At 40.0% G+C, this 26,383-nt stretch overlaps 1 long non-coding RNA gene across 1 annotated transcript; it reads right to left on the bottom strand.

Moving 5' to 3' along the window:
• Positions 1 to 6,880: 6,880 nt before the first annotated feature.
• Positions 6,881 to 12,667, bottom strand: LOC138437457 (uncharacterized). The gene is made up of 3 exons (XR_011255968.1): positions 12,347 to 12,667; positions 9,843 to 10,001; positions 6,881 to 8,380 (listed from the first exon to the last, which is right to left on the bottom strand). It is a non-coding gene; the product is annotated as an uncharacterized lncRNA (long non-coding RNA).
• Positions 12,668 to 26,383: the final 13,716 nt, after the last annotated feature.

Genomic DNA, 26,383 nt, shown 5'->3' with positions numbered 1-26,383 from the left:
ACATCTCCTTCACTGGCAGGAGGATTCTTTACCACTGAACCACCTGGAAAACCCCCTTATGTATACTACAGAGAACTATATTCAGTATCTTGTAATAATGTATAATGAAAAATAATCTGATTCAGGCAACTGAATCACTTGGCTGTACACCTGAAACTCACATAACATTGTAAATCAATTATACTTCCAATAAAAAACAATAATCATTGAAACGAATGCAAAAAAAACCCAACAAATTTTGCCTGTTGTAATTTAGATAAGGTGAATAAATCATTCTTTGAAAGCTCCACCTGTTTTTTAGACATTACCTTATGAATATCTGTCAAATTTCCAAGTGAATATTGAGGTTCAGCAAGGGTATCACTATAAAGATGTCTCCACAGAGTTTGTTTTAGGGAAGTTGTGAAATAAATGTGGGAAAGTTCACTAGATTAATTATTGCAGCCATTTTTTTTAAGATGAAAATTTAAAGTCTATATAGCAACCCAAAGAAAAATGAAAATACTAGTTGGCCTAATATAGAGTGTAAATTGTATGTACCTTATAATTATGGCTGTATTATATACTACCCAGAAATACACTAAATGCTAACAGATGAGTCCATCAAGTTGGTGGGATTTTTCTCTAATTATGAGTTGTAGATAATGTAAATCGCTGTCATAATAGAAAAAAATGAATAAATAGGAAACCAGAACAGAAAAATAAGAGCGTATTTGAAAGAGACATTCAAGTCTTGTGATCCATGGGGTTTCTTGACTGGTGGCTGATGATGAAGAAGGAGGAACTGAAGATCATGATTTCTAGTTTTTCTGAAGAGTAAAATGCATTCCTCAATGTAAAGAGAAGGAGCAGGCTGAGAGGAAGATAACTGAGTTCAGTTTAGGCATTAGAGAGTGCTGCAGTTACCCTGAGTACTGATGCAGGAGAAGGAGGACATTTTGGAGGAGGAAAATTTGCTGTTTTTGTACATTTATTATATGCTGACTATCCACCAGACAAATAGCAACTATATACTGGTGTTTGAACAGAGATGGAAACAGTGAAGTGAAAGTGAGAGTTGCTCAGTCATATTCGACTCTTTGCGACCCCATGGACAACACAGTCCACGGAATTCTCCAGGCCAGAATACTGGAGTGGGTAGCCTTTTGCTTCTCCAGGGAATCCTCCCAACCCAGGGATCGAGCCCAGGTCTCCCGCCTTGCAGGCAGATTCTTTACCAGCTGAGCCACAAGGGAAGCCTAAAAATACTGGACTGGGTAGCCTATCCCTTCTCCAGGGGCTCTTCCCGACCCAGGAATTGAGCTGGGGTCTCCTGCATTGCAGGTGGATTCTTTACCAGCTGAGCTACCAGGGAAGCCCTGAATAGAGATTAGAAGTAGCGATTATGATAGGGGGGCCACCAATGAATGCATAATGACTACAACTCTGAAAGTGTCTAAAATCGTCCAGAAAATGATCCCAGAGAGGAACAGAGCCAAGGACAGAACCTTGGGAGACTAAGATGAGATGAATGGAGCAGCTGAGGCTGGGGGCATGGAGTCTGTTTTAGAGGCTAGTACTGTTGTACATATCTTCTGTGAGTTACTGAAGGCATTGGGGATGGACTCAGATGCTGAAAGTGAAAAGTGTTTAAATATAAATCTGACTTATAGAAGTGATGAAGGGAGGAAATGAGGATAACTTCCAGGTAACTCCTGGTCTGAGTGACCGAATGAATGGTGATGTCACCAGCTGATTACTTGAATGAAGAGGATTAGTAGATTTAGCAAAAATTCATGGATGTAGGTTTTGAGTCCCGAATGTCTATGGTACATCTGAGGAGAAACAGCCAGTCAGCAGGTAGATCTGATTGGAGCTCGTGGATGAGTTCGAGGACAGCGATAAAGAGCAGTGTGGAGATGGTGGTGAGAACCCTGGCTATGGGTGCAATATCCCAGAAAGAATAGGTTAGACAACATCTAACGTTGCAGGATCAGCACAAGGAGTGAGATGGGGGCCACTGATTTGGCTGTGGGAGCGTCATTGGTGCTTTGGTCAGGGCCTAGGATCAAGAGTGCTGTTGCTGTGTTTTGAGTAATGAATGTGCAGGACAGAGTTACAACCGCAAAGACAGACCATTCTCTTAAAATGTTGGTAGTACAAGGTACTGAGTCTTTATACTGGGGAAAGATGCGCAGCATGTTTTTAGAATGTAGAAAATGAGCCAGAGGGACTTCCCTGATGGTCCAGTGGTTAAGATTTCACCTTCCAATTCAGGGAGTGTGGATTCGGTCCCTGGTTAGAGAACTAAGACTCCACATGCCTCTAGACCAAAAGAAAAACAACTGTAGAAGACAGAAGTAATTTTGTAACAAACTTAATAAAGACTTAACTAAAGGTCCACATTAAAAAAATATTGAAAGTGAGCCAGACAGGAAAGAATGGTTGAAAACACTTCAATATAGAGACAATGGATAAAGTAGGTCCTAGAGAAGGTCTCAGGGGGTCAAGTGGGAGTGAAGTTGCCATGGAATGGATGGGAATACCTACTGCCTTGAGAACCCCCTGTGAAGTCCTTTGCAAGCCACCTTAAAGCAGTAATTTTCACCCTCTCTCAGTCTGTGCCAACCTAAATCTATATTACAACTGGACTGGCAATCTTCAGGTGAGTAAATCCTGACCACTCCTCAACCTTGTGCTAGCTACCAGAGTTACCCAAGTAAGAGCAGTTCCATTACTAATCAACTCCTGAAATGTGGATCCTCTGCCCTTTTGACTTTGAAATCACCATTTATTTCCTCTCCATCCTTTGGCAATGGAGACTCTTTGAAATGCCATTAGATCCCAGCATGAACATTCCATGGAACTTATGGTGGTGGTGGTTTAGTTGCTCAGTCGTGACCGACTCTTTTGAGGCCCCATGGACTGTAGCCTGCTAGGCTCCTTTGTCCATGGGATTCTCCAGGCAAGAATACTGGAGTGGGTAGCTTATCCCTTCTCCAGGGGATCTTCTAGACCCAAGGATTGAACCTGGGTCTCCTGCACTGCAAGCAGATTCTTTGCCAACTGAGCTTATATGTTAAGTCAGATAACCCCAAGATGTCCACTAAAGTCAGAAAATTGACCTAGCTGTTTTTTGTTTTGATTCATGAGGTGGCAAATGAGGAAACAATTAAGCATGTATTACATATTTTGCATATATTGCATCAAACCATCATTTCCAGAATGAAGAGAAAATCTAAAACCTGAAGGAATGAAGTAACTTGTTCAATAACTTGTGGTGACAGAGCAGGAGCTATACCGGAGGCTTCCTGCCTTGAATTCTGGTGCTACATCCTGCAGCATTCATTTCGAACTTTTTCTTATAAAACATATGGGCTTCCCTGATGCTTCATCAGGTAAAGAATCTGCCTGCAGTGCAGGAGACTTGGGTTCAATCCCTGGGTGGGAAGATCCCCTGGAGGAGGGCATGGCAACCTACTGCAGTTTCCTTGCCTGGAAAATCCCCTGGACAGAGGAACCTGGGCGGCTACGGCCTATAGGTTCACAAAGAGTCGGACACGACTGAAGTGACTTAGCACGCACGCACATGTTATTAAACATGGAGTTGCCTTTTCCTTCTTTCACTTCTTTTTCTTTAACAGTATATCTGTACTTTATTGCATTTGGCCTCAAGCAGTAGGCTCATCCTCTTATTCCTGCAGTTGAGCAATCCGGATCTGTTTGAAAGCTTTGCTACCTGTATGTGTGACAGAATCAGGTTGCCAAATAAATAAAATATTGTTTTATTTGGTCTCAACTGTGGTCTTATAAACCAGCTGTAATTGGTTTATTTTGTAATTATCCTCTTTGTCAAGAGAATTGGTTTGAGGGACTTCCTCAGCTTTCACATTTGCATGGTACAATGTACCATGTCTTGAGTAGTACATGAGTAAAATAAAAAAATAAAAATAGAAACAAACAAACCTGTCATAGAATTGATATGTTATTTGCCCCTGCATTTGGTTGGTTGTAGTTTTATAGATTTAAATATAAAACATATGAAAAATTTCTTTTGAAATCGAGCTTTTGAGCTTTTCTGAGAAAAGGCGGTTCTGCATATGTCAGTTGAATTAAACATGACATGGGATTCCCAGAGTGGAAATCTGAGCTCTTCAGAAAGCTTTGGGTGGTTGGACTGAAGGGACAAATAAATCAGAGATTTAGAAAGCTTATAGGTCTTATCAAATCTTATTTACACTCTTGAGGGGGACAGCATGTAAAACAAATTAAGATGTGTCATTATTGGTATCTAAATTCCATGGTAGTTTTTTAGCTCTTTTCTGTGGCAGTGATCCTACTTATTTAGTTTGGGTTAATGCCATTTTATTTCAGAATTGGAAGTTCTTTTCTCTTCCATGGATTGTTGTCTTTAATTCGAATGATATTTTTTGACAGTAGAGCCAGAGTACCACCAAACAAAACAAACCAGTCCTCATTGGTGACTATGTTATATTTAAGGGTATTCCTTCAAAGACAAGACATAAATGGAGTGCATCAATTAGGAGTGGGTTGGTCTCACTTTAACAATTATGTGGGCAGAAAGAGGCTTAAATTATAGCTTGGCAGTTGGGGAAACCCTTCTTATTCTAAGAAACTGCAGTCAGTAACTTGAAAATAACACTCGTGTGCTAGAAGTTCAGAGTGTGACATGTGTTCCTTATTTGCAGTGGGAATCACTATAATACATATACTTTGGTATTTCAAGGTTTGAAAATTGTCATAGTGATATTTTTTCATATCTAACATCAGGTGATTTAATTTTTTAAAAAATTTTAAAAGCCTTGCATGCATCTCTTCCAAAATTTATGAAAAACAGAAAAATATAAATAGAAACAGCCTCTTATTAAACCTACAGTGTAGATAGACATAACCACTATAAAAATTTGGGTTTTCCTTTCTCCCAGATTAAAAAAAATTATTATTAATAATAAATAATGATAATATTAAAAGTAAAAATAATTATAACAATAAGGAAGAGGAAGTAAAGCGCCTCTTGATGAAAGTGAAAGAGGAGAGTGAAAAAGTTGGCTTAAAGCTCGACATTCAGAAAACTAAGATCATGGCATCTGGTCCCATCACTTCATGGCAAATAGATGGGGAAACTGGAAACAGTGTCAGACTTTATTTTGGGGGCTCCAAAATCATTGCAGATGGTGATTGCAGCCATGAAATTAAAAGACGTTTACTCCTTGAAAGAAAGTTATGACCAACCTAGACAGCATATTAAAAAGCAAGACATTACTTTGCCAACAAAGGTCCATCTAGTCAAGGCTATGGTTTTTCCAGTGGTCATGTATGGATGTGAGAGTTGGACTGTGAAGAAAGCTGAGCACAGAAGAGTTGATGATTTGGAACTGTGGTGTTGGAGAAGACTCTTGAGAGTCCCTTGGACTGCAAGGAGATCCAACCAGTCCATTCTAAAGGAGATCAGTCCTGGGATTTCTTTGGAAGGAATGATGCTAAAGCTGAAACACCAGTGCTTTGGCCACCTCATGTGAAGAGTTGACTCACCTGAAAAGACTCTGATGCTGGGAGGGGTTGGGGGCAGGAGGAAAAGGAGATGACAGAGGATGAGATGGCTGATGGCATCACCGACTCAATGGACATTGAGTTTGAGTGAACTCCGGGAGTTGGTGATGGACAGGGAGGCCTGGCGTGCTACAATTGATGGGGTCACAAAGAGTCGGACATGACTGAGCGACTGAAATGATCTGAACTAAACTGAACTGAACATTTATTGAGGATTGGGCACCAGTAAATTTATAGTTTATTTATTAAGTCTATTAAATAAGGAAATTTGCGTGTGTGTGTGTGTGAAATTTGTGTGTGAGTGTGCTCAGATGCTCAGTCATGTCAGGCTCTGTGAGCCTATGGACTGTAGCCTATCAGGCTCCTCTGTACATGGGATTTTTCAGGCAAAAATACTGGAGTGGAGTGCCATTCCTTTCTCCAGGGGATCTTCCGCTCTGCGTGCTTTTAGGCAAGCTTCTTAACCTCTCTCTATTTCAGTCCCCTGTAATCTGAAGACTAATCTACCGCCCCCCATAATATCTTTGTGAGGATCAAATGAAGAAAATTACATAGAATGTATTAAAGCCATAGTCTACATAGAATAAAGTGGTGGGGTGTTTGAATACAAATTCAAACAGTTTAAGCCCAGAGTCTGAATATTTAACTATCACTCTCTGTTGCTTCGTATACATGCTCATTTATATGTAATTTAGATCATTCTTTAAAAACAATGTAACATTTTCCTTTTTCCACAGCCTTATTACCATAAGGATTTCCCATGGTAATTCCATGTTAATTATAATTTAGTCACAAGACATCATTTTATGCCTAAATCTTATTGTATGTAATTACTTCTTTATTGAGCCATTTAGATTGTTTGCAGATTTTTGATATTATAAATAATGCTATGATGAAGTTATTTTTCCATAGGTCTTAGCATTTCTGATCCATTTCTTGGATAGATTTCTAGAAGTAGCACTGTTGCTAGGAAGACCTTTTAAGGTCACACTTTTCTAAATTATAATGAGTACAAGTCAATTTAAAAAAAACCCCACATCTACAAATAAACTCCAAATCTTCTTTAAAAGTTAATTAATGGGAGTGTCTAAGTTTTAGAAGCTTTTATGATGTGATGAGAGAAGGCAGGGGGCTAAGCAGTGGGGAAACTATTCTCTAACTCAAGCCTGACCTTTGCTCATTAATAAGCCATGGCCTTATCCTTGTATGCAACCCCTGGAGCTAATCCACTTGCAGATTGCCCATTGATTCTGAATAAGCTGTGTTTTTAGAACAGCTAAATAGGGGGCCACAGCAAGAAGAGAAATTAGGCCAAAGATTGCAAAGCATGTACAGAAGCTTAATGTTGTTTTTAATCATCATTCTTTGTAGGACAAATATAAAATCAAATCAAATTCTGTTCTAAAATAGCATTCAGCATGAATATGGGAATTTCAAGATACATTGTGAAATAAGGCAGGGTGAGTTCTCTGCAAACATCTTTATTCTCAAAGCAGAAGGCAGTACCAGAGTAGTGAGTAGATCTTTAGTGTTGGTCCTGTGACTCAGTAGCTGAAATGTGGTAGCTTCTTTTGGCCACCCACCTGCTCTCTGCTATTTTCTTGTTCAGTACTTCACTTCTATCTTTAATCCTGCCCTAGTCAGTTTTAACTCCAAACCCCAATCTTGTTTATTCACCATGCTGCTCTTGTCTTGCCCCTGGTAGATTGTCTTAATTTTTTTTTTTTTTCAATCTTGCTATTTATCTATCCTTCCCTGGACTCCAAAAGAAAACCGTGAGCTTGACTTTATGTGTTATATAGACATGTGCATGGGGCTTCCCAGGTGGCTCAGTGGTAAAGAATCTGCCTGTAAATGCAGGAGACGCAGGTTCCATCTCTGGGTTGGGAAGATCCCCTGGAGAAGGAAATGGCAACTCACTCCAATATCCTTGCCCGAAAAATTCCATGGACAGAGGAACCTGGCGGGCTATAGTCCATAGGGTCACACAGAGTCGGACACAATGGAGCTATGTACACTTGTGTGTGTATATATACACACATACATGAACACATACACATATTTGGGTATATTTTAACTATATTTTGTCTTTATTAACCAATAGGCTTGACCCTAGGTGAAAATGTAAATTATTATTCAAGTCCTCTTTTTATTCTTTGTCTTTGCTCAGTGTTTTGTGACTTTCCTGTGTCCCAGGCAGGTATACCCACTGGCCTAAATTTGTCATGACTATTTTCTTTTTTTTTTGTCATGACTATTTTCTGAAAAATGATAGCTGAGTAATTGAATGAGCAGACTCAAGCTAAACAAAAAGGGCATGTTCCTGGCTCTAGTGAAGGGACAAATGAAAGCAAGAGGATTAAATACAAAGTGATTACAATTTTGTTCAGTCGCTCAGTAGTGTTTGACTCTTTGCGACCCCGTGGACTCTAGCACACCAGGCTTCCCTGTTCTTCACCATCTCCAGGAGCTTTCTCAGACTCATGTGCATGGAGTCGGTAATGCCATCCAACCATCTCATCCTCTATCATCCCCTTCTCCTCCCGCCTTCAATCTTTCCCAGCATCAGGGTCATTTCCAGTGAGTCAGTTCTTTGCATCAGGTGGCCAGAGTTTTGGAGTTTCAGCTTCAGCATCAGTCCTTCCAATGAATATTCAGGATTGATTTCCTTTAGGATGGACTGGATTGATTTCCTTTAGGATTGACTGGTTTGATCTCCTTGCAGTCTAAGGGACTCTCAAGAGTCTTCTCCAACACCACAGTTTGAAAGCATCAATTCTTTGGTGCTCAGCCTTCTTTATGGTCCAACTCTCACATCCATGCATGACTACTGGAAAAACCAGTGATTACAGTGAGAACACATAAATATGTAATTGCATTTAGGGCTAGCTAGGAGATTATGTTCTTGTAGTAATATCCAGCCTTAAATAACACACAAATGCTCCTTTTCCAATGCTCCCTCAGGGAAGGTAGAACTATGTATAATGTTACCTTTTATAAAGAATCTATTGGTTCTTTATTCAGAAGCTTAGGTTTACATTCTTGACTTTCAAGGAACACTGTATAAAGAACTCCCCCTCGGTGAGCCTCTAATGCTAAAGAGCATTGGCTCCCATATTTGGCTGCATGTTTGAATCACCTGGGGAGAGTTATAAAAATGCAATTGGGCCTGGGAATTTATGTTTTCCAAAAGTTCTCCAAGTAATTTCGTTGCTCAGGAAGATTTGAGGACTCCTGTTAATGAAATTGCTTGAATATTAACTAAGGTAACTTTTGTGCCTTTAGAAGGTATTCAGTAGGTGGATAGCAGTTATTGAGCATGAAAGCTGTGCCAGTCCTCACGACCTTTTGTAGCTGAGGAAGTTTGTCTAGGTTTGTGAGTGGCAGAGTTTGAGCTCAAAACAAGACTCTGAGTGCTTATTCTTATGGAACCTTTCAACAAAGGTTGATTAAGGCACAGAAAACCATAAGAAACAGGCTCAAGTTAAGAATTTACTCTTTCATTTTTATATCTTAATCAATCAGTTTCTTCATCATAAAATGGAAATGATATCTTTGTAGGATATTTTTTACTTGAATTTGTTCTAAAATGGCCTTACTCTTAGAGAAGTTTTGCGAATCTAGCACAGAGGCTTTCTATACACCCTTCACCCAGCTTCCTATAATGTCAACATCTTATGTAATATAATATCTAGCATAAACATTTTATAGAACCATGGTATATTTATCAAAACTAAGAAATTAACATTTTGGTTTCCCCAGTTTTTCCATTAATAAATTATTTTGTTCCAGTGTTCAGTCCACTGTATTACACTGCATTTAGTCATCATTTCTCTGCCAATGTAATAGATTCTTGGCTTTCCTTGTCTTTCATGACTTTGACACTTTTAAAAACCAGTGACCAGGTATTTTTAGAATGTCCTTCATTTTGGGTTTATTCAATTTTTTTTTTCAGTGATTAGACCAATGTTATGAATTTGGGTTAAGTATACCACCAACCACCACAGCACAGAAGTGACACAACCCTTCTCATGGCATTGCAATAGGGCTTTTATAAGATTTTTGATAGTGGACTCCATGTGTTCCCTCCCAGTGGAAGCATTTAAGCAAGAGCTAGATGACTGTTGGCAATGCTAAAGAAATCCCTGTATTAGACAAGATCTTTAAAACCCCTTTCAACTCTAAAAGTCTAAAACTAGTAAGTGAACAAAAGAAAAGTCACACACACAAGACAAATATGAGATCTGGTTAGAGCTCAAAGAATAGAAAGTATCAACTTTTCGAATACTGACCTCCATCCAGTTTTCCCACATGGTGGCTGAATTCAGAATGTGACATCTTCATTACACTGGGGACTTTTCCCAACATTGCAGCCCCGAAGAGGCATCTGTGAGTGTTTGCTCTGGGTAATTGAAGCCACTGGGTTGCTCTTGCGGTTTTCCTCTGTGTTACTGAAAATTAAATTGATGTGTAGTTAATTAGAAAGCAATCTAATTTGAAAGAAAGCAGTGACCTGACTCTTAACTATAACTCTGTGGTTTGGATATGTTAAATAACCTTTTTTTTGCCTTAATTTCTCTAACTGTGAGTTGTAATTATTACTGACATATATTGACTTATATTGAACTTAGAACATATCTCCAGGAGTATAATACTTGACCTTTCAACCTTGGGATGAAACATGATTAACCTAGAAGAGTTAATTCTGTATTTCACATGTGTCTTATAAAGATGATTCATTATAGCATATAATTTTAAAAAAGAAGACACCAAGCAAACTATAAAAGTGGAGGAACAACTGTAATGTTGCAAATGCTGTCTTGGAACTCTGAATGCATAACTTGGAAAGACTAGGGTGCCTGGAAATGGCCTTGGAAATGAGAATGCCTGGTTTAGTGCCAAGGCTGCAGCTACCTACCACATGGATGACCCCCAACAAATCATTTAACCTTACCATTTGGCTTCTGTTCTGTTAGAGAATAAGACACAATTTTTAAGACTAGTTTCTAATTTCTGTAGTTCTTTGATTTTTGAAAGGAGAGTCATCCTTCATGTCTTAGAAAACCATTGATTCTGTATGCTAATATACTGTTTGTAAATATATTGTGCTGCTATTCATTTGAAAATTCAGGAAATGCTTGGTTTTACATTTTTCCAGCTTGGCAAAAAACAAAAAACTTGTAAATGCCTCACGGTATTTAATAATTTCTTTGAAAATTGGTACATTTTTGTTTCTGTACTTCATAACTAGATGAAACCACTGCTTCAATCCCAATGGAGAGAATAATTTCATTATGAGATCTGAATATTTGAAATAGAAAATCACCTCATAAATGAATACATATATGATCTAATGAATAAAGTGTCTATCTGCCCAAGATGTTCCAAGTTATTTTACTGGCACGAAAATTGTAAAGTGTTTGGAAAAACAGTTTCATTGTGATAAGTGTAATCAACACATTTCCTGTACTCTAGTTGCAGACCTGTTCATAAACAATGTTAAAAGAAAAATAGAGTGACATAATGTCTGGGAAAGAATTTTCTAATAGAAACAGACTCACGTCCAGGGGTTGTGGTTTTGCAAGTACACAATTCCTTCTGGGAGGCCCTCTTGACAGATTTGCCTTCATCTGAAAAGGAGTGTCACTGAGCTTGACACAGAGGTGGTTCCCACCAGTGTGGTCTGGCTCATTCTGTTATCCTTGCTGACCGAAGAGGGAGGAGCAAATAACCCAAACTCCAAAGCAGCTCCTTTCTTCTGGAATTTTTGCCAATTCTAACTAACCCTTTAAGGTCCAAGGTGAGATAACTTTTGAGGGTCTTCCATGACACCTTCAGTGAATTATGCTGAGAGGCAAATGGGGCTTTGTGATGGGTCTGATGTGTCTTGAATAAGCACACATGTCACTTCAATTAGATCCTAGCCTGGGACCTTAGCTCCTTGGGACCAATCCCAAGTTGAAAGTTCATTTCAACTTAGGAATCAAGCTCTTTATTAATGATTTTCCAGAATGGTTTTGATGGCTTATAATGAACCATGTTCAAATAAACTTGTGGATTGCTTTGGTAAATACTTCCAAAGTCAGAATATTTATAATCAACATAGAAAATAGCAAAATCAAAAACTTTTTAATGATGTCTCTAAAGTGTTTCAGCACACTGACAATATGGATACTATACTTTATACTCAGCTGTGTGGTAAATGTTTAACAATTGGCACTCTGGAGAAAGGCTGTGATTTTTTTATAGTGTTTGCCCATGTCCATGGTGTCAGTATTCCCACCATGGCCAATTGCAAACTCCCCAAGATTCCTGTGTGTGGAGCTAGGGAGAGAGGTGCACAGCCAGAGGTGCACAGCTCCCTCGGGAGCTGAGATGAGCAAGCTCTAAACCAGCTCTGATTGTACCCAGGACATGAATGAAGAGGAAGACCGGGTGACAAACTCAGGCCATAAACACGCAGGAAAATGCCTGCTCCCAAGTGCAGTCAGGCAAACCCAGCAATTTCACAGACATACCCATCTATTTCAGAACATTAACAATAACATTCTGCACAAAAGTGATTAGGATTGAGATGTTATTCCTTTTTGCTAAGGCTTTTTTACTACTGTTTTTAAAATTGGACCCCTACAGATTGTGAAATTTTGTTCCAAAATTTTGATTCAGTTGACATATGGAAGGGCTCTCTCTGCCTGGAATTGGAGAGTGGTTTTGGACAGTTGGGGCTTCCCAGGTGGCACTAGTGGTAAAGAACCCCCCTGCCAGTGAAGAAGGTGCAAGAGACGTGGGTTTTTACCTGGCTCGGGAAGATCTCCTTGGGTGGACACAGCAACCCTCTTCAGTATTCTTGCCTGGAGAATCCCATGGCTCGAGAAGCCTGGCAGGCTACAGTCCATAGGGTCGCCAAGAGTTGGACACGACTGAAGCAACAGCATGCATACACGCTTGGACAGTTTGGTAAGGCCACACAAGAGAAACCACATGGGAAGAGTGAGTGTCCTGTTTTCCATGCCTGAAGACAGTTACACAGATCCTAACCTATTCAGTTTCTTATAACTTTGAACAGAAGAAATTTGAGAGCTAGAACTTTGCTCCTATGGTCTGTGCAGTGTGACCTGGGTACATTTTGTGGTAATCTTTAGTCAAATCCTTTTTCTTGGATTAATTCTTATTCTGTTCTTTTTTTATTTGAGTATAATTGCTTTACAACGTTGTCTTAGTTTCTGCTATGCAACAGTGTGAATCGGCTATATATATATATATTCCCTCCCTCTTGTACTTCCCTCCTACTGCCCCCTTGCATCCCATCCTTCTAGGTCATCACAGAGCACCAGGCTGTGCTATACAGCAGCTTCCCACTAGCTATCTAGTTTACACGTGTTGGTATATACATGTCACTGCTACTCTCTCACTTCATTTCACCCTCCCTTTCTCCCCACGCTGCCCTGTGTACACATCTGTTCTCTATGTCTGTGTCTCTGTTCTTGCCCTGCAAAAACATACAAATCCTTTTTCTTATTCTTGGGTCCTAATTACGTCTTATTTCTATATGCATAAGTAAAGAACCACTGAAACTTTTCCTCTAGCATTTGACAGGAGAAAGACTCTAAAGATAAACTTGATGGATGGTGACTTAATAGTCTTAATGAACACAGTCATTGAAGTGTTTTATGATGTTTCCTATAATCAAAACACATATAAGCTTCTTACCTCTTTTGAATGCTGCGATTTCTTAAATGTCTGCTTAAAATACCCCTTTCTCAGGTTAAGGACTTCCCTCCCTGGCCCACCCCCCTGGCCCCCCACCCCCAACCCCCGTCCCCTGGGTGGGAATGATCATTTAAATGTCAGCTTCACAAATCTTTTGAACACTTTCTCCTTTTCTCCTGTCTCCTTCCCACTTTTTGTCTCTCTCTCCTTTCTATCCTCCCTCTCTCCTCCTCCCATAACCCTCTCCTTAACCTCTTTTCGGAATGAGGAGAGTCAATCCAGAAAATGAATTACAATTGAAATACAAATACAGGAAATTCCAGGCTTAAGCTTCATATGGCAGAGTGAACTTGGCCATCCATGTGTTGCATTTTATATTTTTCTCATGTACTATGTTAGGATAAGGTAACCAGATGTCCTGCATTAGGGAAGACAGTGTCTTAGGTTTCAGGGTGTTTTTTTTTTTTTTCCCCCTCTTGACAATGTTTCTGCTCAAGAATTCTACCAGGCCATTTTTGCTGAGTTTCTTATTTTGATTCCAGAAAGTAATTCCTGGCCAAAAGCATCTTTTGGAGTTCTTGAAAGGGGGCATTTGGTCTAAGGTGAGCTCCTACAGGGCTCCAGAGCAGCAGAGAACAGAATAGTTCAACAATAGGATCTGTCCCTCTGATGACCAAATGCCCGCTTCTTATCTTGTGGCAGAGAATACAGCCCTTGTAGCAGTGGGCCAGGAATTTGTTCTCTAGAGGAGGGAAGTAAAGATTCTTTGCTTGAATGGCTTAGGGCAGATAGCAATGGTAGGCCAGAGAAGGGGAAGGCTAAACACAGGAGGAAGAAACTACCTAAAGGAGGGGTAAAGGAGAGCCTTTCCAGGTGGCTCCAGGGTAAAAAATCCCCCTGCAATGCAGGAGCCACAGGAGACGCGACTTCGATCCCTGGATTGGGAAGATCCTCTGCAGGAGGCAATGGTAACCCACTCCAGTATTCTTGCCTGGAGAATCCCACGGACAGAGGAGCCTGGAGGGCTACCATCCATAGGATCGCAGAGTCAGACACAACTGCGTACTGAGCGTGGACTCACTGGGTGAAGGAAGGAGGAAAAGCAAGAGGCATTTCTGACTGACCCTTGATTCTCAGAAACCCCTCCCCCATTAGCCAATCTTCCTATTATTCATCCTTCCCCTTTAATAAAACTGATTGGCTTTTTCTGCACTGTTTAAATTTGCTGATCAATAGAGCAGTTATTTCTTTAATTTCCACAAAGAATTTCCTAACAGAAGCAGAAGATATTAAGAGGAGATGGCAAGAATACACAGAAGAACTGTACAAAAAAGATCTTCATGACCCAGATAATCACGACGGTGTGATCACTCACCTAGAGCCAGACATTCTGGAATGTAAAGTCAAGTGGGCCTTAGGAAGCATCACTGTGAACAAAGCTAGTGGAAGTGATGGAATTCCAGTTGAGCTATTTCAAATCCTGAAAGATGATGCTGTGAAAGTGCCACACTCAATATGCCAGCAAATTTGGAAAACTCAGCAGTGGCCACAGGACTGGAAAAGGTCAGTTTTCATTTCAATCCCAAAGAAAGGCAATGCCAAAGAATGCTCAAACTACCACACAATTGCACTCATCTCACACGCTAGTAAAGTAATGCTCAAAATTCTCCAAGCCAGGCTCCAGCAATATGTGAACCGTGAACTTCTAGGTGTTCAAGCTGGTTTTAGAAAAGTCAGAGGAACTAGAGATCAAATTGCCAACATCCACTGGATCATGGAAAAAGCAAGAGAGTTCCAGAAAAACATCTATTTCTGCTTTATTGACTCTGCCAAAGCCTTTGACTGTGTGGAGCACAACAAATTGTGGAAAACTCTTAAAGAGATGGGAATACCAGACCTCCTGACCTGCCTCTTGAGAAATCTGTATGCAGGGCAGGAAGCAACAGTTAGGACTGGACATGGAACAACAGCCTGTTTCCTAATCGGGAAAGGAGTGCATTAAGGCAATATTGTCACCCTGCTTATTTAACTTATATGCAGAGTACATCATGAGAAACGCTGGGCTGAATGAAGCACAAGTTGGAATCAAGATTGCCAGGAGAAATATCAATAACCTCAGATATGCAGATGACACCACTCTTATGGCAGAAAGTGAAAAATAACTAAAGAGCCTCATGGTGTAAGTGAAAGAAGAGAGTGAAAAAGTTGGCTTAAAGCTCAACATTCAGAAAATGAAGATCATGGCATCTGGTCCCATCACTTCATGGGAAATAGATGGGGAAACAATGGAAACAGTGACAGACTTTATTTTGGGGGGCTCTGAAATCACTGCAGATGGTGACTGCAGCCATGAAATTAAAAGATACATATTCCTTGGAAGGAAAGTTATGACCAAACTAGACACCATATTTAAAAAGCAGAGACATTACTTTGCCAACAAAGGTCTGTGTAGTCAAGGCCATGGTTTTTCCAGTAGTCAGGTATGGAGGTAAGAGTTGGACTACAAAGAAAGCTGAGCACCAAAAAATTGACGCTTTGGAACTGTGGTGTTGGAGGAGACTCTAGAGAGCCCCTTGGACTGCAAGGAGGTCCAATCAGTCCATCCTAAAGGAGATGAGTCCTGGTTGTTCACTGGAAGGACTAATGTTGAAGCTGAAACTCCAATCATTTGGCCACCTGATGCGAAGAACTGACTCATTTGAAAAGACCCTGATGCTGGGAAAGATTGAGAGCAGGAGGAGAAAGGGACAACAGAGGATGAGACGGTTGGATGGCATCACCAACTCAATGGACATGAGTTTGGGTAAACTCTGGGACTTGCTGATGGACAGGGAGGCTTGGCATGCTGTGGTCCAAGGGATTGCAAAGAGTCGGACATGGCTGTGTGACTGAACTGAACTGAGAGCAGTTATTTCTTTAATTTCCACAGAGAAGTGAAAAACCTATCCACCTGACTTGACTATGTTCTTTGATGATGCTCATTGGCTGACTTTACACATCCCTCCTAAGATGGATTTCTTCACCAAGACTATGGCTAGCATGGCAGTGAGCACACATCCTACACTATGCTAGCAATCTCTGTATTTGAAATCACACCTAAACACATGTTCAGTTCAGTTCAGTCATTCATCCATGTCTGATTCTTTGTGACCCCGTGGGCTGCAGCACACCAGGCTTCCCTATCCATCACCAACTCCCGGAGCTTACTCAAACTCATGTCCATTGAGTTGGTGATGCCATCTGACCATCTCATCCTCGTTCCCGTCTCCTCCTGCCTTCAATCTTTCCCAGCATCAGGGTCTTTTCCAATGAGTTATTTCTTCACATCAGGTGGCCAAAGTATTGGAGTTTCAGCTTCAGCATCAGTCCTTCCTACGAATATTTAGGACTGATTTCCTTTAGGATGGACTATTTGGATCTCCTTTCAGTCCAAAGGACTCTCAAGAGTCTTCTCCAACACCCCAGTTCAAAAGCATCAATTCTTCATGAGTTGACAAAACTGCCGTGAGGTACCACATTAGACTGGTCAGAAAGACCATCATTAAAACGTCTATACATAACAAATGCTAGAGAGGATATGGAGAAAAGGGAACCCTCCTACGCTGTTGGTGGGAACAGAACTTGGTGCAGCCACTATGGAAAACGGTATGACGGTTCTGCAGAAAACTAAAAATAGAATTGCCATATGGTCCAGCAATCCCACTCCTGGGCATATACCCAGACAAAACTATAATTCAAGAAGATAAGTGCACCACTGTGTTCATTGCAACACTATTCACAGTAGTCAAAACATGGAAACAACTTAACTGTCCATCAACAGATGAATGGATAAAGAAGATTTAGTACATATATATATACAGTGAAATACTACTCAACCATACAAAAGGAAAAAATAATGACATTTGCAACAACATGGATGCAATTAGAGATTAGCATACGGAGCGCAGTGAGTCAGAAAGACAAATACCGCATGCTATCAGTTACAAGTGAAATCTACAATATGGTACATATTAACCTGTCTTCAAAACAGAAACAGACTCGCAGACACAGGGAGCAGATTTGTGGTTGCCAAAGGGGAAGGGGGAAAGGAAAAGCGATGGACAGGGAATTGGGGGTTGGTGGATGCACAGTATTGCATTTAGAATGGATAAACAATGAGGTCCTCCTGTGCAGCACAGGGAACTATATCCAATCTCCTGGGGTAAACATTAGTGGAAAAGACTATAAAAAATAATGCGTGTAAGTATAAAACTGAGTCACTTTGCTTTACAACACAGATCGGTACAACATTGTAAATCAGCTACACTTCAACAAAAACGTATACATGTATATGGTGATTTGATGCTAGTGAGGGAACTCTAGATTCACATTTGTGCATCACACTGTCAGGTAAATACAGTCGAGTCAAAGCCTATATTGTAATCCTGGAATATGCGAGGTTTCCATGAGCTAACTCACTCTTGTATTTCTAGATTGATCTCCTGTCATTACCTGCCATTCCTCAACATTTTCTCCTAACAGTATAGTTTGATCATCAACTGTGAGGACGTGGCTTCCTGTTTTTCTGTTTCTGCCGATTTTCCTTTTTGCTAGAATGTACTACGCTCAGTGTCCCTATTTTTTTTCCACATCTGCTTGAAATATATGTACCTTTTCATAATGAGGAAGATAAAGTATGATTTCTACTAAAACTAGATAAGAGTATGCTGAGTAGTATTTAGTACAAAGGCAAAAAAAGGAGGTAGAAAATTTTTGAAAAGGAGTGGTAATGGGGTATGTGTGTGCTAAGTCTCTTCAGTCATATCTGTCTCTTTGAAGCTTATGAATTATAGCCTGCCAGGCTCCTCTGTCCGTAGGATTCTCCAGGCAACAATACTGGAGTGGGTTGCCATGCCCTCCTCCAGGGGATCTTCCTGCCCCAGGGATTGAACCCGAGTCTCTTCCGATTCCTTCATTGGTTCTTTACCACTAATGTCACCTAGGAAGTCTCCAGTAATGGGTAGTAGTAGTAAATAGCCTGCTAGGTATCAATCAGATTATCAGGTATTAAAATGGAAATTAAATGAATACAGGTAAATCAGTTAATTAAAGTGAAGTTTACAAAGGCTTAGCAAAGTAGAGGTAAATAAACAAAGAGACAATGATCATGGATAAGAAGACTAAATCACAAAAAATAATTGTGAATTCTCCCCAAATTAGTATCTAAATACTATTTATATTATAATTTCAAAATTATTTTTCATGCAGATTAACAAACTAAATCTTATATAAAAGACAATATATCTCACAATAGGCTTTTTTTAAAGGAGAAAACAAGAGACGCACTTGCCTTATCTATACCAAAACATATAAAAAGAGTTAATTGTAATTAAAACAGTGTGGAGTTAGACAAATGAATTAGTGGGATTTCAAACCCTAAAATGATGATGCTGTTAAAGTGTTGTGCTCAGTATGCCATAAAATTGGAAAACTCAGCAGTGGCCACAGGACTGGAAAAGGTCAGTTTTCATTCCAATCCCAAAGAAAGACAATTGCCAAAGGATGCTCAGACTACTGCACATTCTAATTCATCTCACATGCTAGTAAAGTAATGCTCTAAATTCTCCAAGCCAGGCTTCTATAGTATCTGAACCGTGATCTTCCAGATGTTCAAGCTGGATTTAGAAAAGGTAGAGGAACCAGAACAAATTGCCAACATCCACTGGATCATTGAAAAAGCAAGAGTTCCAGGAAAACATTTACTTCTGCATTATCGACTGTGCCAAAGCCTTTGACTGTGTGGAGCACAACAAACTATGGAAAATTGTTAAAGAGATCGAAATACCAGACCACCTGACCTGCCTCTTGAGAAATCTGTATGCAGGTCAGGAAGCAACAGTTAGAACTGGACATGGAACAACAACAGACTGGTTCCAAATCAGGAAAGGAGTGTGTCGAGGCAATATTGTTACCCTGCTTATTTAACTTATATGCAGAGTCCTTCATGAGAAATGCTGGGCTAGATGAAGCACAAGCTAGAATCAAGATTGCTGGGAGAAATATCAATAACCTCAGATATGCAGATGACACCAACCTTATGGCAGAAAGCAAGGAAGAACTAAAGAGCCTCTTGGCGTAAGTGAAAGAGGAGAGTGAAAAAGTTGGGTTAAAGCTCAACATTCAGAAAACTAAAAGCATCCCATCACTTCATGGCAAATAAATGGGGAAACAATTGAAACAGTGACAGACTTTATTTTTGGGGGTTCTGAAATCACTGCAGATGGTGACTGCAGCCATGAAATTAAAAGACATTGCTCCTTGGAAGAAAAGTTATGACCAACCTAGACAGCGTATTAAAAAGCAGAGACATTACTTTGCCAACAAAGGTCCATCTAGTCAAAGCTATGGTTTTTCCAGTAGTCATGTGTTGATGTGAGTGTTGGACTGTAAAGTAAGCTAAGTGCTGAAGAATTAATGCTTTTGAACTCTGGTGTTGTTGGAGATTCTTGAGAGTACCCTGGATGGCAAGGAGATCCAACCAGTCCATCCTCAAGGAAATCAGTCCTGAATATTTATTGGAAGGTCTGATGCTGACGCCGACACTCCAGTACTTTGGCCACCTGATGCGAAGAATGGACTCATTGGAAAATACACTGATGCTGGGGAAGAATAAAAGTGAGAGGAGAAGAGGACGATAGAGGATGAGATGATTGGATGGCATCACTGACTCAATGGACGTGAGTTTGAATAAATGGGAGTTGGTGATGGACAGGGAGGACTGGTGTGCTGCAGTCCGTGGGGTCACAAAGAGTCGGACATGACTGGGCTACTGAACTGAACTGAACTTAAAATTTAAAAAACAAATGGATCTAGAAAATTAGCACATATAACAAAATATTGCTATCTATATTTGTCCATTTTTTAAAAGTCTTTACTGAGCTTGTTACAATATTGCTTCTGTTTTCTGTTTTGGATTTTTGTCCATTAGGGCATGGGGGATCTTAGTTCTCCAACCAGAGACTGAACCAGCACCCCTGTGTTAGAAGGCAAAGTGTTTACCACTGAACTTCTAGGGAAAACTCTATATTTTACATTTTAAAAACTCCTTAATTTAAATAAGAGAAAAAGTGCCAGGTATATAAACAGTCAATGTATAGAAAAAGCAGTACAGATAGGTTACTGTATGTAAAGATAAATGTTTTACTTTATTAATAATCAAGAGAAATGCAAAAGTTAAGTGCTACTTTTTAACCACCGATTGGGCAAGCTTTAAATATTTGCCAAGTGCATATTTGGACCAGTGTGTGGGAAATAAACACATCCAGCACAGCTGAGAGCCACGTAGATTCATCTATTACTATTTAAAATGCTCGTAAGCTTTGAGCTACCAGTATGCTTCTCAATAGACATCAGAGAAATGAGCACAAGGAAGCCTCAGTGGCTAAGATGGCGCTCCCAGTGCCAGGGGCATGAGTTCGATCCCTGGTCAGGGAACTAGATCCCACGTGCCATAACTAAGATCCTGTTTGCTGCTACCAAGATCCTGCATGCTGCAACTAAAATGATCCCGTGTCCCAAAACTTAAGACTTGGTGGAGCCAAAAAAAAAAAAAAGTTTTAAAAAAGAAGCCTCTGGAAAAAAAAAATAAATAAAAATGAAAAAGAAGCCTCTGCAAAATTATTCACTGAACCATTTGAACGATTGAGAAACAGGTTTGGTTTTATCAGCAGGGGAGTGTCTAAACAGAAAGCAATTGTAGAGTAACACAGACATGCAATTACAGCTATGATATAGTCAATGAAAAGAGTACATTTAGGAATAAATAATCTATAATATTTGTTGGAAATGAATGTATATTCTCTATGATTTTATATTTGTATGCAAATGTATAGAAAAAAAATTTGGAAGGATTCACACCAAACTGGTAACAGTGGCTGTTTTAGGGTACGTACCATGGATTGGAAAGGTATATGGTCAAGAGGGATTTCAGCTTCATCAGATGTTAGCAGAACCCTGATTTTTGTAGCAGAAAATGTTACAACCTCTCTTATTTATCAGTGGGCCCACTGTTTAATTTGGGGAGTGCTCAGTGCACCTGTGAGAGAGATGCATCATGTTGTATTCACTGGAATATTTAGTATTTGACACACAAAATAGTAGGGTCTTCCCAGGTGGCTCAGTGGTTAAGAATCCGCCTGCAATGTAGGAGACTCTGGTTCTATCCCTGGGTCTGGAAGATCTCCTGGAGGAGAACGTGGCCACCCACTCCAGTATTCTTGCCTGGAGAATCCCACGGACAGAGGAGCCTAGCAAGCTACAGTCCATAGGGTCGCAGAGTTGGACACAACTGAAGTGACAGCTCGCATGCACACAAAATAGTATCATGTGATATCTGTATGTTCATATATGTATATTCATTATAAATTATATCAGGACCAGATTATATATGATGTTAAAGATGCTTAATTATGATAGTCTCAAATAATTTAAGTTTTAAGAATGGGCTGATCATAGACAAGGGCCCCATAAAGTCCAGAGTAAATTGATATAATGAGGTGAGAATAGCCCCTTCCTTATTTCTTTTGTTGAGTTTTACAACTGACTTGCTGAAGGTTAAAAAGTTGGAAATGAAAATGTTTTTCTGTGCCTTGATTTATCATAAACATCAGTGATTCCTCATCTTTATGTTGACAGTTCAGTTCAGTTCAGTCGCTCAGTCGTGTCTGACTTTTTGTGACCCCATGGACTGCAGCACACCAGGCTTCCCTGTCCATCACCAACTCCCAAAGTTTACTCAAACTCTTGTCCATTGAGTTGGTGATGCCATCCAGCCATCTCATCCTCTGTTGTCCCCTTCTTCTCCCACCTTTGATCTTTCCCAGCATCAGGGTCTTTTCCAATGAGTCAGTTCTTTGCATCAGGTGGCCAGAGTATTGGAGTTTCAGCTTCAACATCAGTCCTTCCAATGAACACCCAGGACTGATCTCCTTTAGGATGGACTGGTTGGATCTCCTTGCAGTCCAAGGGACTCTCAAGAGTCTTCTCCAACACCACAGTTCAAAAGCATCAGTTCTTTGGTGCTCAGCTTTCCTTATAGTCCAACTCTCACATCCATACATGATGACTGGAAAAACCATGGCCTTGACTACACAGACCTTTGTTGGCAAAGTAATGTCTCTGCTTTCTAATGTGCTGTCTAGGTTGGTCATAACTTTTCTTCCAAGGAGCATGTTGACAGTAGCTTGTTTCTATTGTATTTGTTTTTTCTCCTATAATTTCATCTCACTTTGCTTGGGCTTTAATATATAGCACTTAGGAGTGGATCGGAGAAGGCAGTGGCACCCCACTCCAGCACTCTTGCCTGGAAAATCCCATGGACGGAGGAGTCTGGTGGGCCACAGTCCATGGGGTCGCTAAGAGTCAGACACGACTGAGCGACTTCACTTTCACTTTTCACTTTGATGCACTGGAGAAGGAAATGGCAACCCACTCCAGTGTTCTTGCCTGGAGAACCCCAGGGATGGGGGAGCCTCGTGGGCTGCCGTCTATGGGGTTGCACAGAGTCGGACACGACTGAAGCGACTTAGCTGCAGTAGCAGTAGGTGTGGATGGTATATAGAAAGAACATGAACTTTGGTATTAGGGAGACTGAACTTCAAAGCCTAGCTCTTCCACTTAGTAGTTTATGTGTGTGACCTTGGGAAAATGTCTTAACCTCTTCATTTCATAATGACCTGTATTGAGAGGACTTTATGATAATTAGAGAAGATTCTTTGCATGAAACTCATGTATCACAAACACATATATATATAACCTAGATATATATGTAAACACATGTGTATCTTAAGTGTTATGAGACCTGAAATCTAAAGCTTATACATGAATGTGCTTATGAATTCATTTTCAAAATAAAACACTTTGATGTAATAGCAATTTTTTTTCCTTTTCTAAAAACAAAGAATTCCTTTTTTTAATCTTAAAATCCCCAGCTTCCTTTTAAAATTTTTGAGCCAGATCAAGGGCTTGGAAATCAAATAAACGACAAGAAAACACAATGCACAGATCTACTCTGGAGGGAGCCTCAACCACCTTCGCATCCAAATGTTTGCAATTTTTCAGCTTTGCTTCATCTGTAAGTGATTCCGTTTCAGAGACCAGGAAGAGAGAAGTTAAAGGTCAAGGGAATCCAGTTCACTAAGGTAGTTTGTAACAATCAGTAGAACACAGAAAGCTGAGTGAAGTCGATGGTCTTCCTGTCCTGGCTACGTGCACCATATGGAAATCAAAAGGCGCTGGGAGGGTGTAGGGAAGAAGCCAAAGAAAAATAAATTCAGTTTGAAATTGTAATGAGGAAGAGGAAAATGTAAGGCTGACAAATACCAATAATAATTTGCATCTGCTCCCAACTCAATGTTTAGAACCTTCCAACCATTTAAGCAAGGGTGTTTTTATGCCAGTCTTCTAATGCTCTTTATTTATTTATCTTTTTACTAAAGACCTCATTGATGTGAACATTCACCCGTCAGGGATAATTTGTGGCAATCCTGGCAGCTTCATTTGCCTGAGTAACCCCACATCAAGGTTATGTTACTGTGCTGAGTTTATGAGACCACACTAGTGAGAAGGGGAAGGCTGTGGTGGGCTGTGTGCATGAAAATGGCAAAGTCCCAGCAGTCCTGAATATCTGTGTATTATATATATATATATATATATATATATATATATATATATATATATTGTTGATCGTTCAGTCATGTCCGACTCTTTGCAACCCCGTGGACTGCACCATGCCAGGCTTCCCTGTTCTTCACTATCTCCTGAAGTTTGCTCAAACTCACATCCATTGAGTCAGTGATGCCATCCAACCATCTCATTCTCTGTTGCCCTCTTCTCCTGCCCTCAGTCTTTCCCAGCATCAGAGTCTTTTCCAGTGAATTGGTTCTTCTCATCCGGTGGCCAAAGGATTTAACCTGCTATTTCAGCATCAGTCCTTCCAATGGCTATTCAAAGTTGATTTCCTTTAGGATTGACTGGTTTGATCTCCTTACAGTCCAAGGGACTCTCAAGAGTTTTCTTCAGCACTACAGTTTGAAAGTATCAAGTCTTTGATGCTCAGCCTCCTTTATGGTCCAACTCTCACGTTTTAACATGATTACTGGAAAAACCATAGCTTTGACTGTATGGACCTTTGTCAGCAAAGTGACGTCTCTGATTTTTAATATGCTGTCTAGATTTGTCATAGCTTTTCTCCTAAGGAGCAAGTGTCCTTTAATTTAATGGCTGCAGTCACCATCTGCAGTGATTTTGGAGCCCAAGGGAATAAAGTCTGTCACTGTTTCCATTACACACCCACAGACACACACAGACAGATATACTTACATGAAATATAGTATACTGTATATATTAGATGTAAACATGAAATAAAATAATCTTTAAAGTATTGTTAAATTTACAGGGCAAATATTCCTTTTCCAAAATATACCTTCCATAACACAGAAATGAGACATAAGAGTCAAGAACAATGTATTTCATTAATTCATTTAGTGATTTTTGAGTACATAGTAGGAAAGTAACATGTTGTACTAGAGAAGTAACACTGAACAAGCAGGGACTTCACACAGCTGATACTTTAGGAGAGAAAGGTGGCAATAATAAGAATGATAATAATAGAAATAACAATATTAATAATAATAATGAATTATAATCAACATTTTAGAATTGTACCCAGGGTACCTAAATCCATCTAACAGGGCAAGGATAGAAGGCTTTGTTGAGAAAAAATTGTTAAACAATTTTTTTTTTTTGCTTTGAAAACTTGTGAATAGCCAAAGAATATGACCAAATTTGTGCTTTGTAAGAGCCTCCCGTGGAGAATGAATTGGATTTGGGGGTGGAGTCACACAGGACGAAAGTAGAACTTTTCCCAGTTCTTTGGGAGGAGTCTTCTAGAAGATCTGATCCTTTCAAACAGGTGAAAACACATTAGGGAACTGGGAAATACATCCCAGGACTGGATGCACATGTGTCGGCCTGCATGTGAGCATGTGAAAAGCAGGATGGTCATCAGGCCTGGTTTATCCTGGGCCTGGGGAGAGACGTTGGTTCACTGGTAGGCAGGTCGATGGAGGAGGCCCTCCTCTCTGGGTGCCAAGTGGGCAAGGGCGCATGTTCCCCTTGTGTTCTCCCTGCAGGCAAGGTACCTTTCCCAACTTGCCCATGTTTTGACTTGTGATCAGTTTAGACCATTATTCGGCAAACAGAACTCTTATTCCATAGGAGATATTGCTATTCTGTTGTCTTGGCTTGTGACTTCTAATTCTCTGAGCAGGTCTGCACTGTATTCTCCCAGCTGTAGAAATTTTCCTTTCTAAAATCGACTTTCTAAATGAAGCCTCAAGAGTTATAAGATATGGAAAAACTGCAATATAGCTCAGAAAATCTTGAGAGCTATTTAAAATCAAAATCAAAACAAACCCCCCCCTTTTTTAAATTGAGTCAGAAGCCTAGAAGTTAATAAGTAAAATAATCTCACTTGTTATTCTCACCCCACCCCTAATTTCAAATCCACATGTATCTTGTAAATTCTGTATTATGTTGTTATTGAGCCTAACTAGACAACATGGGTTAACTGCAGATGAACTGCTGCAATGCAGGTGGGTGATACATCTTCTTGGGACCAAAGCATATGCATGATCAGACAGCTGTTGCATGACTTCATGCCTAATCCTCGACATGTGGATTGTGAAAAAAAAAATAACATAGGGGGAGCAGAAGGCCGCTTCATCCCAGGAATATCTGAATCCTTCCAGCTAGAAGCTATCATTGAGCGAAATGAGTCACTGCTAGTCTTAAAATGGAACAGAATTTGAATATTCTGAAATTCAACTCTCAACGTTAAGCCAGACTTAGGACTCATCATTGACAGTGTACCAAGTGCTTGAAAGGTTCTTGCTTTGCTGTAGAGCGTTGGATGATCTCTAATACTCAGAATCACAAAAAATTACACTCTTAAGTAGTCACAGATGTCCTTGGAGAGGATGGTTTCTCATGCATACTGATACAGTTACGTTTGATTGTTTCATTTTCCTTTTGGCATGATATATACCATAGTAATCAAAATCCAAGCTCTAATTTTACTTGCTAT

This window comes from Ovis canadensis, chromosome 3 (assembly GCF_042477335.2).
Source record: "Ovis canadensis isolate MfBH-ARS-UI-01 breed Bighorn chromosome 3, ARS-UI_OviCan_v2, whole genome shotgun sequence".
Classification (NCBI taxonomy): domain Eukaryota; kingdom Metazoa; phylum Chordata; class Mammalia; order Artiodactyla; family Bovidae; genus Ovis; species Ovis canadensis.
The sequence above is the reverse complement of the archived record's forward strand: the minus strand, read 5'-3'. Positions and strand labels throughout refer to the sequence as shown.